Here is a 12,835-nt window from a genome sequence, read left to right on the forward strand (position 1 = left end):
CATGGAGATGCAGATTCTTTGCATTGAAAGAAATTCCCTCTCCTGAACATCCAAACCAGCCCCCTCCTGCTCCACTAAGTTAACCGTGGTTCCCTTCTTCCACAGGTTGAAGCTGAGGGGTTGCCCAGTTTTCAGAGCCAATCTGGGGCAGAGTCCATAATTTCCCCTTGGCAGGGAGCCTACCTTGTATCATGGGGACTTCGGTGTTTTCCCAGTGGATTGCTTCCCAGCATCATTATAGAAGGCAGCTTCAGTTGCAAATGTTTCTCCCTGAAATTATGGCAGCTCATCACTCCCCACCGAATAGAGAGCTCTGTACTTAGTAGGCACTTGCTTCTTTTAAAAAAGTTAATATGTATGTGGGAATAAAAGTCAAACAATATGAAAGGGAGTCTAATGAAAAGGAAGTTTCCCTCTGTTGATCTCATTTGCCCCGCTACCTTCCCTGGTAACATATTACCAGTTACTTGGGGGCTCTTCCAGAAATATATATGCTTGAATATACATAGGATGTGTAGTTTAAAAAACAATGAGCAATTTAAAACAATTTTAAAGCAATATCTGAGCATATTGTTTTAGATACAGTGTGCCTCCAGAGGGTACCACTCTCTCCCTTTCACTCTTGTGTGCAATGCCCCCGGGGATGATCTATATGGACTTCACAGGGGGACTCCCTCACCCTCTGCTTGCTGGTGGGCTTTGTCAATGGCAGGCATAGCCAGAGATGGAGCACCTGCACACACACACACAACTCCAGTTAATTCCCAAGAGATGTTTTCACAAGCCCATTAGGGAGGGAGGCTTGGGGGAGGGCTGACCTAGAGGGCCCTGGTCCACCCAAAGACACCAGGGATGCTTCTTATAAAGTCAGATTTGGGCATTTCTTTTCCTGTCTCCAGCCCTGGATCACCTCTCAAAGACCCTGATGGGTAGACCTCCTCTCCTGCTACATTGTCTGGGTTTGGAAATCATTTCTTGCTCTTGCTCATTCAGGGCTCAGTTCTCTACTGTTGCTAATCTCAGGAGAATGCATAGTCCCCTTTGATTTCCTTAACTTTGTCCACATTTTGATAAATTCTCCCAGGGATGTGTTGTTAAATGTTTAATAATTTGTTCTCTGGAAAAAAACAAACCAAACCAAAACTTGATTTGTAGCATATCCTGATATCTGTGGTGTAAGTTTTCCCACCATGGCGAATTTCAACTTACCAACAATTTAATAACTGGCTTGCAAAAATTCTGAAAATGTAGCAGTAAGCTCTTCTGGGCTGGTAGAAGTGCCCCCAGCACACCAATGCCTTTCCTTTATTACACTACCTTTAATTGCCCCATTTAAGAGTGTCGTCAATTTAAGGAGTACTAGTCAAATATTTTGTAGGATACCAGAAATGGGAATTTTAAAATAACTCTCTAAAATGGCTGAACTATTGCCATCTTTGGATCCCAGACCCCTTGAGCAGGGTTTTTGTGTGCAATTGGTTGGCTGGCTGGAGAAATAAAGAAGAGGAGTCTGAAGTACCGCTTTGCCCTGGGAGAGTGGTCAGAGGATATTTGTTTGGGAATAGCCTGTTTGGGTGGCTCAATGGAGAGAAGTAGGGAAATTTTCCACCTCAGCATCACAATGTAGTCTAAAGGTTTGTAGATATTCTCAGCTGAATGGAGGGTTTGGAGACGGGCAGGAGTGCAGGAGGTTGGGGCAGAATTCAGACTCGAGTCTGACAGCTTTGGCTTGACTTTGGCTTTGCCACTTGCTAACTGTGGTTCTTAACGTCTTGGAGCTTCAGGTTCCATATCTGCCCAATGGGATAAGCATTCCTCTTTTCTGAAAGTCTGAGGATTTGATGGAATAAAGTATGTCACATGCATCAGGCAGGCCCTCACATATTTTAGCTGCTCTGGAAGGAATGATGATGATGATGATGATGATGATGATGATGATTGGCCCAGAGAAGAGTTTGGGGCCCAGAGAAGGCAAGATGGTCTTTGCTTTTAGAAACTGTTTATTTGTCATGGAGCTGGAAACAGCCCTATTTCCTACCTGGGACAGGATATTTGTAGAACCTAAATTTTCCTTTGGCTTCTATTTCAGGATGAATATGCTTTTTTAAAAGGAAAAGCATATTAAGCCAAAGTTTCCATTGAGTGGTTTCTTCAGAAACCTGCCTGGCACCTTATTTTGGAGGAATGCAGTTGAGGCTTGTTTGTAAATAACAATGAATAGAGGAGTTTAAAATTATATATATTTTATATTTAATTATATATATATTAGAGGCTCAGTGCATGACATTCATGCACTGTGGGGTCCCTCAGCCTGGCCTGCATCCTCTTGCAGTCCAGGAGCCCTGTGGGGATTGGGCCTAAGCTGGCAGTCAGACATCCTTCTCCCAGTCTGGGGCTCTCGCAGTCCAGGACCCCTCGCTCCTTACCACCCGCCTGCAGTGGAGGTGGGAGAGGCTCCTGCTACCGCTGCTGAGCTCACCAGCCATGAGCCCAGCTTCTGCCTGAGCAGCACTTCCCCTGTGGGAGTGCATGGACCACCAGGGGGCAGCTCCTGCATTGAGCATCTGCTCCCTGGTGGTCAGTTTGCATCATAGCCACCTGTCATTCTGCCTTCGGTCGATTTTTATATTAGGGTTTTATTGTATAGGATTTCTGAGTATATTGAGCTTTTAAAAAATACATATTTTTATTTATTTCAGAGAGGAAGAGAGAGAAACATCAATGATAAGAGAGAATCATTGATTGTCTGCCTCCTGCACACCCCCTACTGGGGATGGAGCCTGCAACCTGAGCATGTGCCCTTGACCAGAATCGAACCCGAGACCCTTCAGTTTGCAGGATGACACTCTATTCACTGAGCCAAAACAGCTAGGGCTGTATTGACTTTCTTTTCTTATTTTTTTTTAAATGAAGATTTCAAGGTTCTGAAAACCAAGTGGATTCTACCAGAATAGGGTAGAAAATAGGACCGTACAACCTCTTATGAAAGTCTTCTCCTGATCGTTTCTGAACTCACAGGAACAACGTTGAGATGTGGAGGGAAAAGGGATCCAACATTTCTTCCGGGGATTAAAAGTGAGTCCAAAATTTCAAGGACTTGGGAGAAAAAGGCTCTTGTTGAGTTCCCCTTTGAATAACGGAGCTCCTTTCTCTCTGAGCTCTAAGTGTTAAGATGCAATGTCCTTACTGCCTAGAAACCCAACAAAGACTGGCTTGGTGGCTGCTTTGAGCTTTCCCTTCCATGTAGAATTTTAACCATGAAAAGACACAAAGATTGGTTTCTTCTGGGTCCTTAACTGAGCATGACAAAGGGGGAAATTAGTGAGGTGGCGGTTGTCTCCTACCAGCTGTGCTGTTGCTGCTCGGAACTTCGCCCTGACCCCAGAGCAAGGGGACTATCCTACCCTCGCCCCTCTCTGTCTACAGTGTTTGGAAATGTGCCACAGACTCAATGGTCCAGGTGTGGAGAGTGCTGGACTCCAGAAAGGCCATGGGTTGTGGTGCAGAGAGAATGGATCTTTATTTAGTTTTGTAGCCTGGTGCCATGCTGCTTACTTTCTGAGTGTTGTAATCTGTAAAATGGGATAATAATGCCTGGATTTAAGGCACACTATTAGGATCAGGTGAGATAATCATGGATAGTGTTGGCATGGAGGAAGAGCGCAATAATGGCAGCCATGCACATAATATTGTTGTTTTCCTCATTCCAGGTTTTGTGACACAGATATTCCACCCCCAATTTTTAGCACAGATATCCTTCCATTTGACTCTCTAAGCCCCCCAAACCATTCCCAGCTCCATCTTCTGCTCTGGCTGAGCAGGCCTCCATGATTTCTCCCATTTATATTCTTACTAGAGGCCCAGTGCATGATTGAATCATGCACGTGTAGGGTCCCTACACGCTTTTGCTTTCGATCGCGGGGGAGCTGGGTGCCTGTCCGCTGGTGCCGGAGCAGATAGGCACCCAGCTCCCCCGCTTTTGATGGTCTGCGGGGGGACGTGAGCTCGCTGCCCCAGAGGCCCCTTCTGTTCCGCAGCACAGCCATGGCGCAGATGCCGAGCTCGCGCTGTCACTGGCAACGCGAGGTCAGCGTCCCGCTGGCCCAATTGGCTACCCCGGCCACCCTGAGTCCCGCCCCCTGTGCCTCCCGCTGGCCCAATCGTGGGTGTAGCGGAGTGATGGTAATTTACATATTACCATTTTATTAGGTATGATTACATACATGGATAAAGAGCTATGCCCCTGACTGGGAGCAAACCTCTCCATCTCTCTGAACTCGCCTCCCAATAGGGAGCATTGCAAGGATCAATGTAGACAGTGGAAACAAAGTACCTAGTACAGTGCCTAACTGCTGGTAGATGTTGAATAAGGGCTTTCCTTCATCTCCACCTGGAATATGGGCTGAAAAGGATAGCCTTTACAAAGCTGCTTCCACAAAGGCCATGTGCTGCCTATACACGTAACTTAGGTGACCTGTTCAGCACCTCACCTCATTCATGGGGTGAAGCATAGTGGGCATGTGTGTGGATTTTGGTCGGAAACTACAGGGTTCAAACCCTTTCTCTGTCACTTGCACTAAAAAGTTATAAATTCCTCCAATCCTTACATTACTCACCTAAAAAGGGTTTGTAAAAAAGTACCTAACATTTAAATTGTTCCAGGATTAAATGAAATGAAGCATGTAAAATACTTAGTCCACAATAAGAACTCAGTAAATTATTGTTGGTGTTCAACAAATGTTTAAATTATTTCTATAGTTAGCATAGGAGTAGTTTGCCTAGCTATGTGTTTAATGAAATCGATGTACCATAACATACTCAGTTGTATCCTAACCTTTTGCATTGGCTTTCATTTTTATTTATATTTATCTATGGTAAATCATGCTGTAGTGGACATCATCATGCAAGTATTTGTTCCTTTGATTGGGATTCTTAGGACAGACTCCTGGAAATGAGGTTATTGCTTTATAAAGGGTTTATTCAGAAGTTCCTGAAGATATTCCCACATTGCTTTATAGGCTGCAAAGAGATATTTGACAATACAAAATATTCAGAAAGGGTTCTGTTATACTCAGAAATCACTTTTAGACATTTTGATGGAAATCTTCCATACTAGCTTTTTATTTTAGTTTATTAGGTTGAAATTCATGGCTTTAAATTTTATTGTATTATGTAATTATTTCAGTTTTTAATTCAATAGCTATATGTTTACTTATAGTTATTTTTTATTAAAAGCCTTATTAATTGTAAAGTTAATGTAAGCATTATTTTCTGCAACTGGATCTCTATTTAAAAATATTTTATTAATGTGTTATGTCTCTGATTAAAAGTGACAGAGACTTGACTCGAAGTAGCTTAAGCAAAACCAGAATGAGCTGTCTCCTGTAACTGGGAAGAAAGAGCTGGTACAACTTCAGGCTAAGCTAGATCCAGGGGAACACCCATATCGTGATAGTCCCCTCACTCCATTTATCTGCTCTGATTCTTTTTTGGTGTTGGCTTTGTTCTTAGTCAGGTTTTCTTCACTGTATCCCAAAAAATGACCTGTGGTGTCCTGAGTCCACATCCTTATGGCTTGTGACTAACTAGAAGCCTCTTTGTCCCGTTTCCACCTAGTAAATCTTGTGAAGTCCTTGATTGGCTTACTTGGTCATGTGTCTATGTCTCAGCCGTCGTAGGTCATATATGCCCATCCCTACTGCTGGGGTCACATAGGGTGGGCATTGTGACTTACAGCCCTTCTCAGGCTTTGCTGGCTTGCAAAGGATAGAGTGGGATACTTAGGATGCTGTTATAGAAGCAGGGGTGTTAAACAGCATGCAAGTTGTGAAATAACCACAAGATGGCGCATTTGATCTTTCTCCTTCATGCAAACGCTGAGCCCAGACTACTTTTCCCTGGGTCTTTCTTTCTGTCTATTGTCTATTAGCCCACAGAGATATATTTAGTGGAACCCTGCTTGATGGTTTTCAGAAGAATTAAAGGCCTTGCAGTCTGTAGGAAAAGGAACAGGCCTTTGTGGGGGTTGGATGCCATGAGGAGGGTGTGCATACAAAAGTGATATTGTGTGGCCCTAGGTGGTTTGGCTCAGTGAACAGACAGCAGGGCTGCAGACTGAAGGGTCTCTGCAGGCTCGATCCCGGCCCTGGTTGGGATGCGTGCAAGAGGCAACCAGTCCATGTGTCTTTCTCACATCAATGTTTCTGTCTCTCTGTCTCTCCCTCTACCTTCCACTCTAAATAAATAAATAAATAAATAAATGGAAAAATATCGTTGGGTGAGGATTAACAACAACAAAAAAGTGATACTGTGTGGAGAGAACTGGTTCAACATCCAGATGGTGTTTGGTTATTTAATAATAAGCCTCTTTTCCTTAACTTGATTCCTAAGTATAAAAGTTCTGTCAGTTTGCTCAAGAATCTGTTTTATGAAAAGCGTGTTTAGTTAGTCAGGAATTTAGGTATCTTCTCAAGACCATTTGAGAAATCTCAAGCCAGGGGCTTCCTGAATCTTCTCCTTCTCAACATGCAGCCCACTGCGTTGAAGAGGCTAGTTGTGGGGGTGTGGAGAGCAGGGTGGGGGCACACTGGGTGTGGGAGTGATGCCTGACCATTCTTCTGGGTCAGTTTTCTAATGACTTCTTAGGTAAATGAATGTCACAATCTTAGGGCCAGCAGCATAGGCCTGGGGACTTAGAACATAGCACCTTCTGGTTATAGTGGACGACAATATGTCCTAATATTCCACAGGGTAGAATAAATGCTCTAAAAGAAGAACCTGAACTCCAAGTCTAGCTCCAAAAAGCATTATTTTGTACACTAGTCCCTTTTCTTTCTTTTTCTTCTCCACTAGTAGTAAAACACCTACTCTGTGCTAGGCATTTGCAAAGGACTAAGAATTTAGAGTCAAAACCTATTCACTATTGTTAGAGATCACACAGCCTAGTTGGAGAGTGAGACATATCTAGAAAAATGCCATTCAATGTGGAAATGCTGAGGGTATGGTGAAATAGTGTGGCTCAGACAGGCCTGGATTGAAGTCTTCGCTTGGCCACTTGATGTCTATGTAAGTGAATGAATCTCAGACTGTCTTACTGTTTATAAAATAGGGATAAGAGTATATATGCCAATGCCTATTGCATAGAGTTGGTGTGAAGATTGAATGAGCACGGTGTAAGGCATTTTACCACCAACTCAACACAAGGACATCACAAGCATCATTGAGTTCCCTGTCTTGTATGGGATTTGCAAATGTCTCAAAGCTGAGAGGCAGAATTAATACACTGGGTGAGAGAAAAGTTTGGAGTGTTAGGGAAGAAATCGGTGAGCTAAATTTAATTGGGACAGTTGTAAAGTGTTGGGTTTGGTTCAAAATCAGTCATCTAAACACGAGGTTGGAGTGGGGATGTATGTGGCATGAAACTGCTATTGTACAGTGAAGCCTGGACTATCAGTTAAATGCCTACTTAATAGATGTAGGTGGCTAAGAACTGTAGCACAGACTTAAGTGAGTTAAGATACAATGTCCTGGGCAAAGGAAATGAGCCACAGCCATGCTGGAGGTTTGGGATGGGTGACCTGGAGAAATTTAGCTATTGGATACGGTGGGACTAGATTTTAAGGTGTTCCCCCTTCCCCCAGAGTTAAGAGTCTTTGGGTTGATAAATATGTTCTTGTGGGTAACATGAATTATTGTTATTATTAGCTATTTACTGTGTGCTTATTATGTGTCACACAAAGTTTTACATATTCTATTTGTCTCATTTAGTGTGTTTTTAAAAAATCATCACTCGAGGTGATCTTTATTGATTTTAGAGAGAGAGGAAAGGAGAGAAACATTGACTGAGGATTGAACTCGAAACCTAGGTATGTGCCCTGACTGAGGTTTGAACCCGCAACCTTTTTGTGTATGGGGCAATGCTCCAACCAACTGAGCCACCCCACCAAGGCTCTCATTTGTTGTTTTAATAAAAATTGTCTGAGATTAAGCACTATTATCATCCCTATTTTACAAATGAAACCGAGGCATGGAAGTTTGTCCAAGTTCACAGAAGGTTCCAACTTCACTTGATAGTTTGCTCTTTTTATGCCTAATAAATATGATATCAACATAGGGAAAAATATAGTTTTTCCTTGTTAATTTTAAAGGCATGGCGGTGATAATAATAATAATAATAATAATAATAATAATAATAAGCAGCTTCCATGTGTTGGCTGCTTACTTTATGTGTTGACATACTTATTTAATACTCACAATAAAGTTAGGATTGGGAGAATTAAGTAACTTGCCCATGGTCACTGAGCTTTTAAGGAGAGGAGCTAGGATTTGAATGAGCTTACATTCTCAGCTCTGCAGACACTTGGGGATGGGACATTGAGCTGAGGGCCCAGGCCCCTGCTGTGTGTCTCTCCCATGAGGGCCTGTTTGAATAGACTTGGAGGGAAGTACAGAAAACCCCTTAAAATTTGGGGCATGTCAGGTCAGGCAGAGCAACAGCTGGACATATCCTGAAGCCTCAGCGCAGGATACCAGCCTAAGGGCTAAACATGGAGAGGACAGCTGAGTCAGTGAACTTGAACTAAACATGGAGAGGACAACTGAGTCAGTGCCCCTAGAGCTGCCCCTGTTCCAGGTGTCTCAGTGAGGCTGAGGCCTCAACAAGACCCGTGTCTTGAGGCTCTGCCCCTCTTTCCCACCCCAGCTCCTCCCAGGCTCAGGGAAGGGAACAAGTCATCAGCCTTATTGTAGAAAAACACTCTGACTTGACCAGAGCCATCAGTCCTAAGGGGTGACATGCTCAGGACTGAGATGGGGAGAGGGAGTTGCACCTCTGTGTTTCCATGGATTTCCCCAAGCTTCATGGTATGCTGCAGCCCTCCCCAGCCTCCTTGGATCCAAATAGGATGTCAAAGGTCCATATCTCATTACCACTCCTCTGAAGTAGCTAATCGCCCGCTTATAGCACATGCCCACCAAATTGTCAAGGAAAGGTTTTCTTCAGTCCTCTGACTTTTGTTCTCCTGAAACCAGAACCTGTTACTTTAATTGTCTAGAGAATCTTATATAGACAGACACACAGAGGAGGTCAGGGATTTGCATTTGGGTCTTCATCCAATAGATGGGTCTCCAAAGTGCAATGTGAACAATCCATGGGCGTCAGCTCCAGTCTTTGTCTAGCAGGGGAGACAGGCCAGAGTGGAATGGGGAAACCAGAGGACGGCTCACGGAGATTCTATAGGGTTCCCCGTGGGGTTAAAGTGTCACTATTATTTTTAAAGAGCCCACACTCACTTAGGAGTAGGTTGTCCAAGGGGAGTTAACCATTTCTTTTTCTTTTTTAAAAATATATTTTATTGATTCTTCACAGAGAGGAAGGGAGAGGGATAGAGAGTTGTAAACATCGATGAGAGAGAAACATCGACCAGCTGCCTCCTGCACACCCCCTACCGGGGATGTGCCCGCAACTAATATACATGCCCTTAACCGGAATCGAATCTGGGACCCTTCAGTCTGCAGACCGACGCTCTATCCACTGAGCCAAACCGGTTTCGGCACTAATCATTTCTTAGACACTGAGCAATCCCACCAATATATTCTCCTGGTAGGCCCTATAAGTAGGGTGATCATATAATTTATCAACCACACCAGAACTCTTTGGAGAGAGTAAAAGAATATTCTTCATAATTATACTGGGACAACTGTCATAGGCCAGGACTGTCCCAGGCAACCAGGACATATGTCATTCTACCAAGGCATGTCCAAATAAAGATTTAACAATGCCCAAGACCTCTTGGCCCCTGTGTGACCTTGGACAAGTTACTGAGCTTCTTTAAGCCTTAAGTTCTTCATTTGTAAAATGGGACTAATATAGAGTTTGTTGAGAAACACTCAATAAATGTTGGTTATGGTTGTTGCTGTTGTTTGTATTAAACTTTGCTGCCTCTCAAAATATGTGGAATCATCAGGGTCAGTATCATAGCAGCTATAAAAGAATTGAAATATGTTCTTTCTCACAGTTTTTTGGTTTATTTTTTGGCTGTACCAATGCAAATACTTAACTTCAGTTTGTCTTTGCAGGCTATTTCAGGGGGACAAAAGCCTTTGTCGTTTAGAAATGATTTTTGTGTGACGGCTGCCTTTAAGGAAACAATGGGTTACACTGAAAGAAAGTGCCTGTTGCTTCACCTAATCAATTTGCCTTCAGGAATAACTTTGAATTTTAGCTGAGAGTATCATCTGTATCTAATTAGACATCCTGCTACTCATCCCGGAAAATCAATTCTCCTCACAATTCTCCTCATTGTGAAATGGACTGATTACTTTAAGTCCAGCTTTGAATTAATTTTTTTAAACCAACATCTTGATGGTTTCAAGTTGTTTCTAATTAAAACATTGAATTAAATTTGAAGATATCGTTGTCATTTTGCTTATTCAACTTACTTGATGTAAAGGAGTGGGGGGGTGGGGAATCTCTTGCTGCTTCTACTCGAGCAGAGTGTATCTACCAAGTGTGGGCGGAGCAGCCGCCTCCTCGTTGTAGGGCTCACTTCCAGGCAGTGGGAGAAGCCCCAGAGGAGCTCCTGCCTCTAAAAGACAAACCCAGCCACACACAGCAAATCTGGCAAAGGCTGTTGTCCCAGCGGCCCAAATTAACTGGGTGATTCATCTCTATTAAATAGACAGGAGGTAGGTGCGGTGGCGGCACAGCAGTGTCTCCCGCTGGCCAGGGTGGATAGGAACTGTAAGACAATGTGTACTTCAGGGAGTAAAAGCCCTGCTCTGGAGTCAGACACATGTGGGTTTGAATCCTGTCTACCACCTCGGGATTCATGAATATGGGCAATGTTTCACTGACGGTGGGTTTCCTTATCTGTAAGTGGAGCTAACAATAGAACCCCCTGTTGTAGTTACAGTATTCAATGGGATAAGGCCTGAGAGCCCTAGCCACAGGTCTGGCCACAGTAAGCAATAATTATATCAGTTACTATTGTTATTTCTCCCACAGTCTCCAGAACTGGAACCCTTGGCTGAGGTGCATCGACTTTTTGCTTCCCTCTGGTGGCGCAGATCAGTGTTCTGATATGGAGGAAGCTGGGAGATGTTACCTTAAAAGTAAGGTAATTGGGAGCGCCCCTGGGAAGGAAGCCCGTGATGTGTGAGGCTGTGCCTCTGCGATGCTTTTACTATTAGTGCTCCTCCGATGTTGCTCGGGTGTCCCATTTTGGGGCTTCCCCGGCCCTCCCCCACGTCCCCCACCCCTCAACTCCGTGCTGCCAGAACCTCCTTGGGGCAGGGTATTGCTGCCTGCGGGTGGGGGGCGGGGGGCGGGGGAGAGACACTGGTTGTTGTGAGGCGACTATGCTACTGCCTGAGGGGGTCAGATTTTTTGCGGCTCTGAATTAATACCCTCCTCCTCCTCCTTTCCCTCCCGTCCACACTCCTAAGGGATCTCCCTCTCCCCTTTTCCCCTCCCCTCTTCTACCCTGCTTGGCCAACAGAGAAAGGGCCTGAGGGAGGGGGTCAAGAAAATTGCTTAGGGTTTGATTGCTTTCTTGATTACTTACAAGAATACCTATTAAACTTTTCAAAAAGAGGACAGGAAAACACCCTGAGGGCTCTACAGTCAGTATGTTTCTTCCTTGTGCAGGTGAGATAAAAGCTGTGGTGGGCTACTTCCTTGCGCAGAGGTTGAAGAGTTCCCAGCCACGGTTCTCTGGCAGACCAGATGGAAAGTGATGAGGGAGAGGAGGAGATATGGATGAAGTGGGAGTGGAGGTTGGAACTGTGGCTGGTTTCCCTGGACGTTCAACTGGGGCATGGGTGATGTTCTCGAGTCCCCTCTGAATTCCCTCAGCATGCTCCTTTGCTGCCCTCCGAGCTCTCTATTTTTGTGGGCTGCCTCTCTTCACATGCACACATCGGGCCACAGGACACTTCAGAGCCAGGGAGGAATCAGCACTTCCTATTGCTGCCTGAAAACAACTTGCAGTTTGCTATGAGCCCTCCCAGAACTGATAGAGGTCTTGGGGCAGGGGTCACCTTCTTTCAAGACTGGGTAAGTACCCCTTTGGGTGCCCTAAAGCCTGCTGTGTGATCCTCTAGCATAGGGCTTAGACAGTTGTAGGGAGCATCTTCATTTCCTGTGTAGACTGGGGCTTTCTGGAGGGGCTGATGGCAAAATTCAGCAGAGTGTGCGACACATAGCAAATGCTGCATAATGAACTAGCAGCTGAGAGTGTGAATGAACTAACTCTACTCTTGAGATTAAGGGATGGCACCCCACCAAGGCCTACCCACTCCACCCCTGTGCTCAGCATGGAGCTTTGCATGTAGTAGTAGTTCAATGAAGGAGTACAGAAAGCATGTTCTCAGGGAGCTCCTTAAGACTGAGATTATTTTGCTCAGCATAATCTCTCCAGGTCCATCCATGCTGTTGCAAATGGTAAGAGTTCCCTCTTTTTTATAGCAGTGTAGTATTCCATTGTGAAGATGTACCACAGAGAGTAGGGGGATGAGGGCATGTGCTGGGGGGTGGGAATGGCCAGGAAGAGGTCAATGGGGCAAAAAAGAGACACATGTAATACTTTAAACATTAAAGAATTTAAATTAAAAAAAGACTCAGATTTAGTCGTAGTGTTTGAATACATCATGACTGCTATTATAGATTTTGGGAGATTTTTACAAAAAAGAATGACACAGTTTTTGGATTCTAAGAGCACAACTTGTTAGACGTTCAGGTTAAACTGTTAAATTGCAATACAAGTCATGTAATGACTCAGGGCCAAATGAGTCATCCAGATGGGTGTTAGAGTTGATATCGGAGGTATCTATTGTG

The 12,835-nt window shown here is 44.3% G+C and overlaps 1 long non-coding RNA gene across 5 annotated transcripts in view; it reads left to right on the plus strand.

The window, feature by feature from the left end:
• The window catches only part of LOC114232163 (uncharacterized), a 235,676-nt gene that overhangs the window by 63,580 nt on the left and 159,261 nt on the right, over positions 1-12,835 (plus strand). For 3 of the 5 annotated variants that reach the window (XR_008556382.1, XR_008556383.1, XR_008556381.1), the window contains exon 2: positions 11,006-11,117. This is a non-coding gene — a long non-coding RNA (uncharacterized LOC114232163). Of the gene's footprint in view, positions 1-2,941; positions 3,076-11,005; positions 11,118-12,835 lie in introns of those variants that run through there. The other 2 variants (XR_008556384.1, XR_003618217.2) reach the window with 2 other exon arrangements.

This window comes from Eptesicus fuscus, chromosome 6 (genome assembly GCF_027574615.1).
Source record: "Eptesicus fuscus isolate TK198812 chromosome 6, DD_ASM_mEF_20220401, whole genome shotgun sequence".
Classification (NCBI taxonomy): Eukaryota; Metazoa; Chordata; class Mammalia; order Chiroptera; family Vespertilionidae; genus Eptesicus; species Eptesicus fuscus.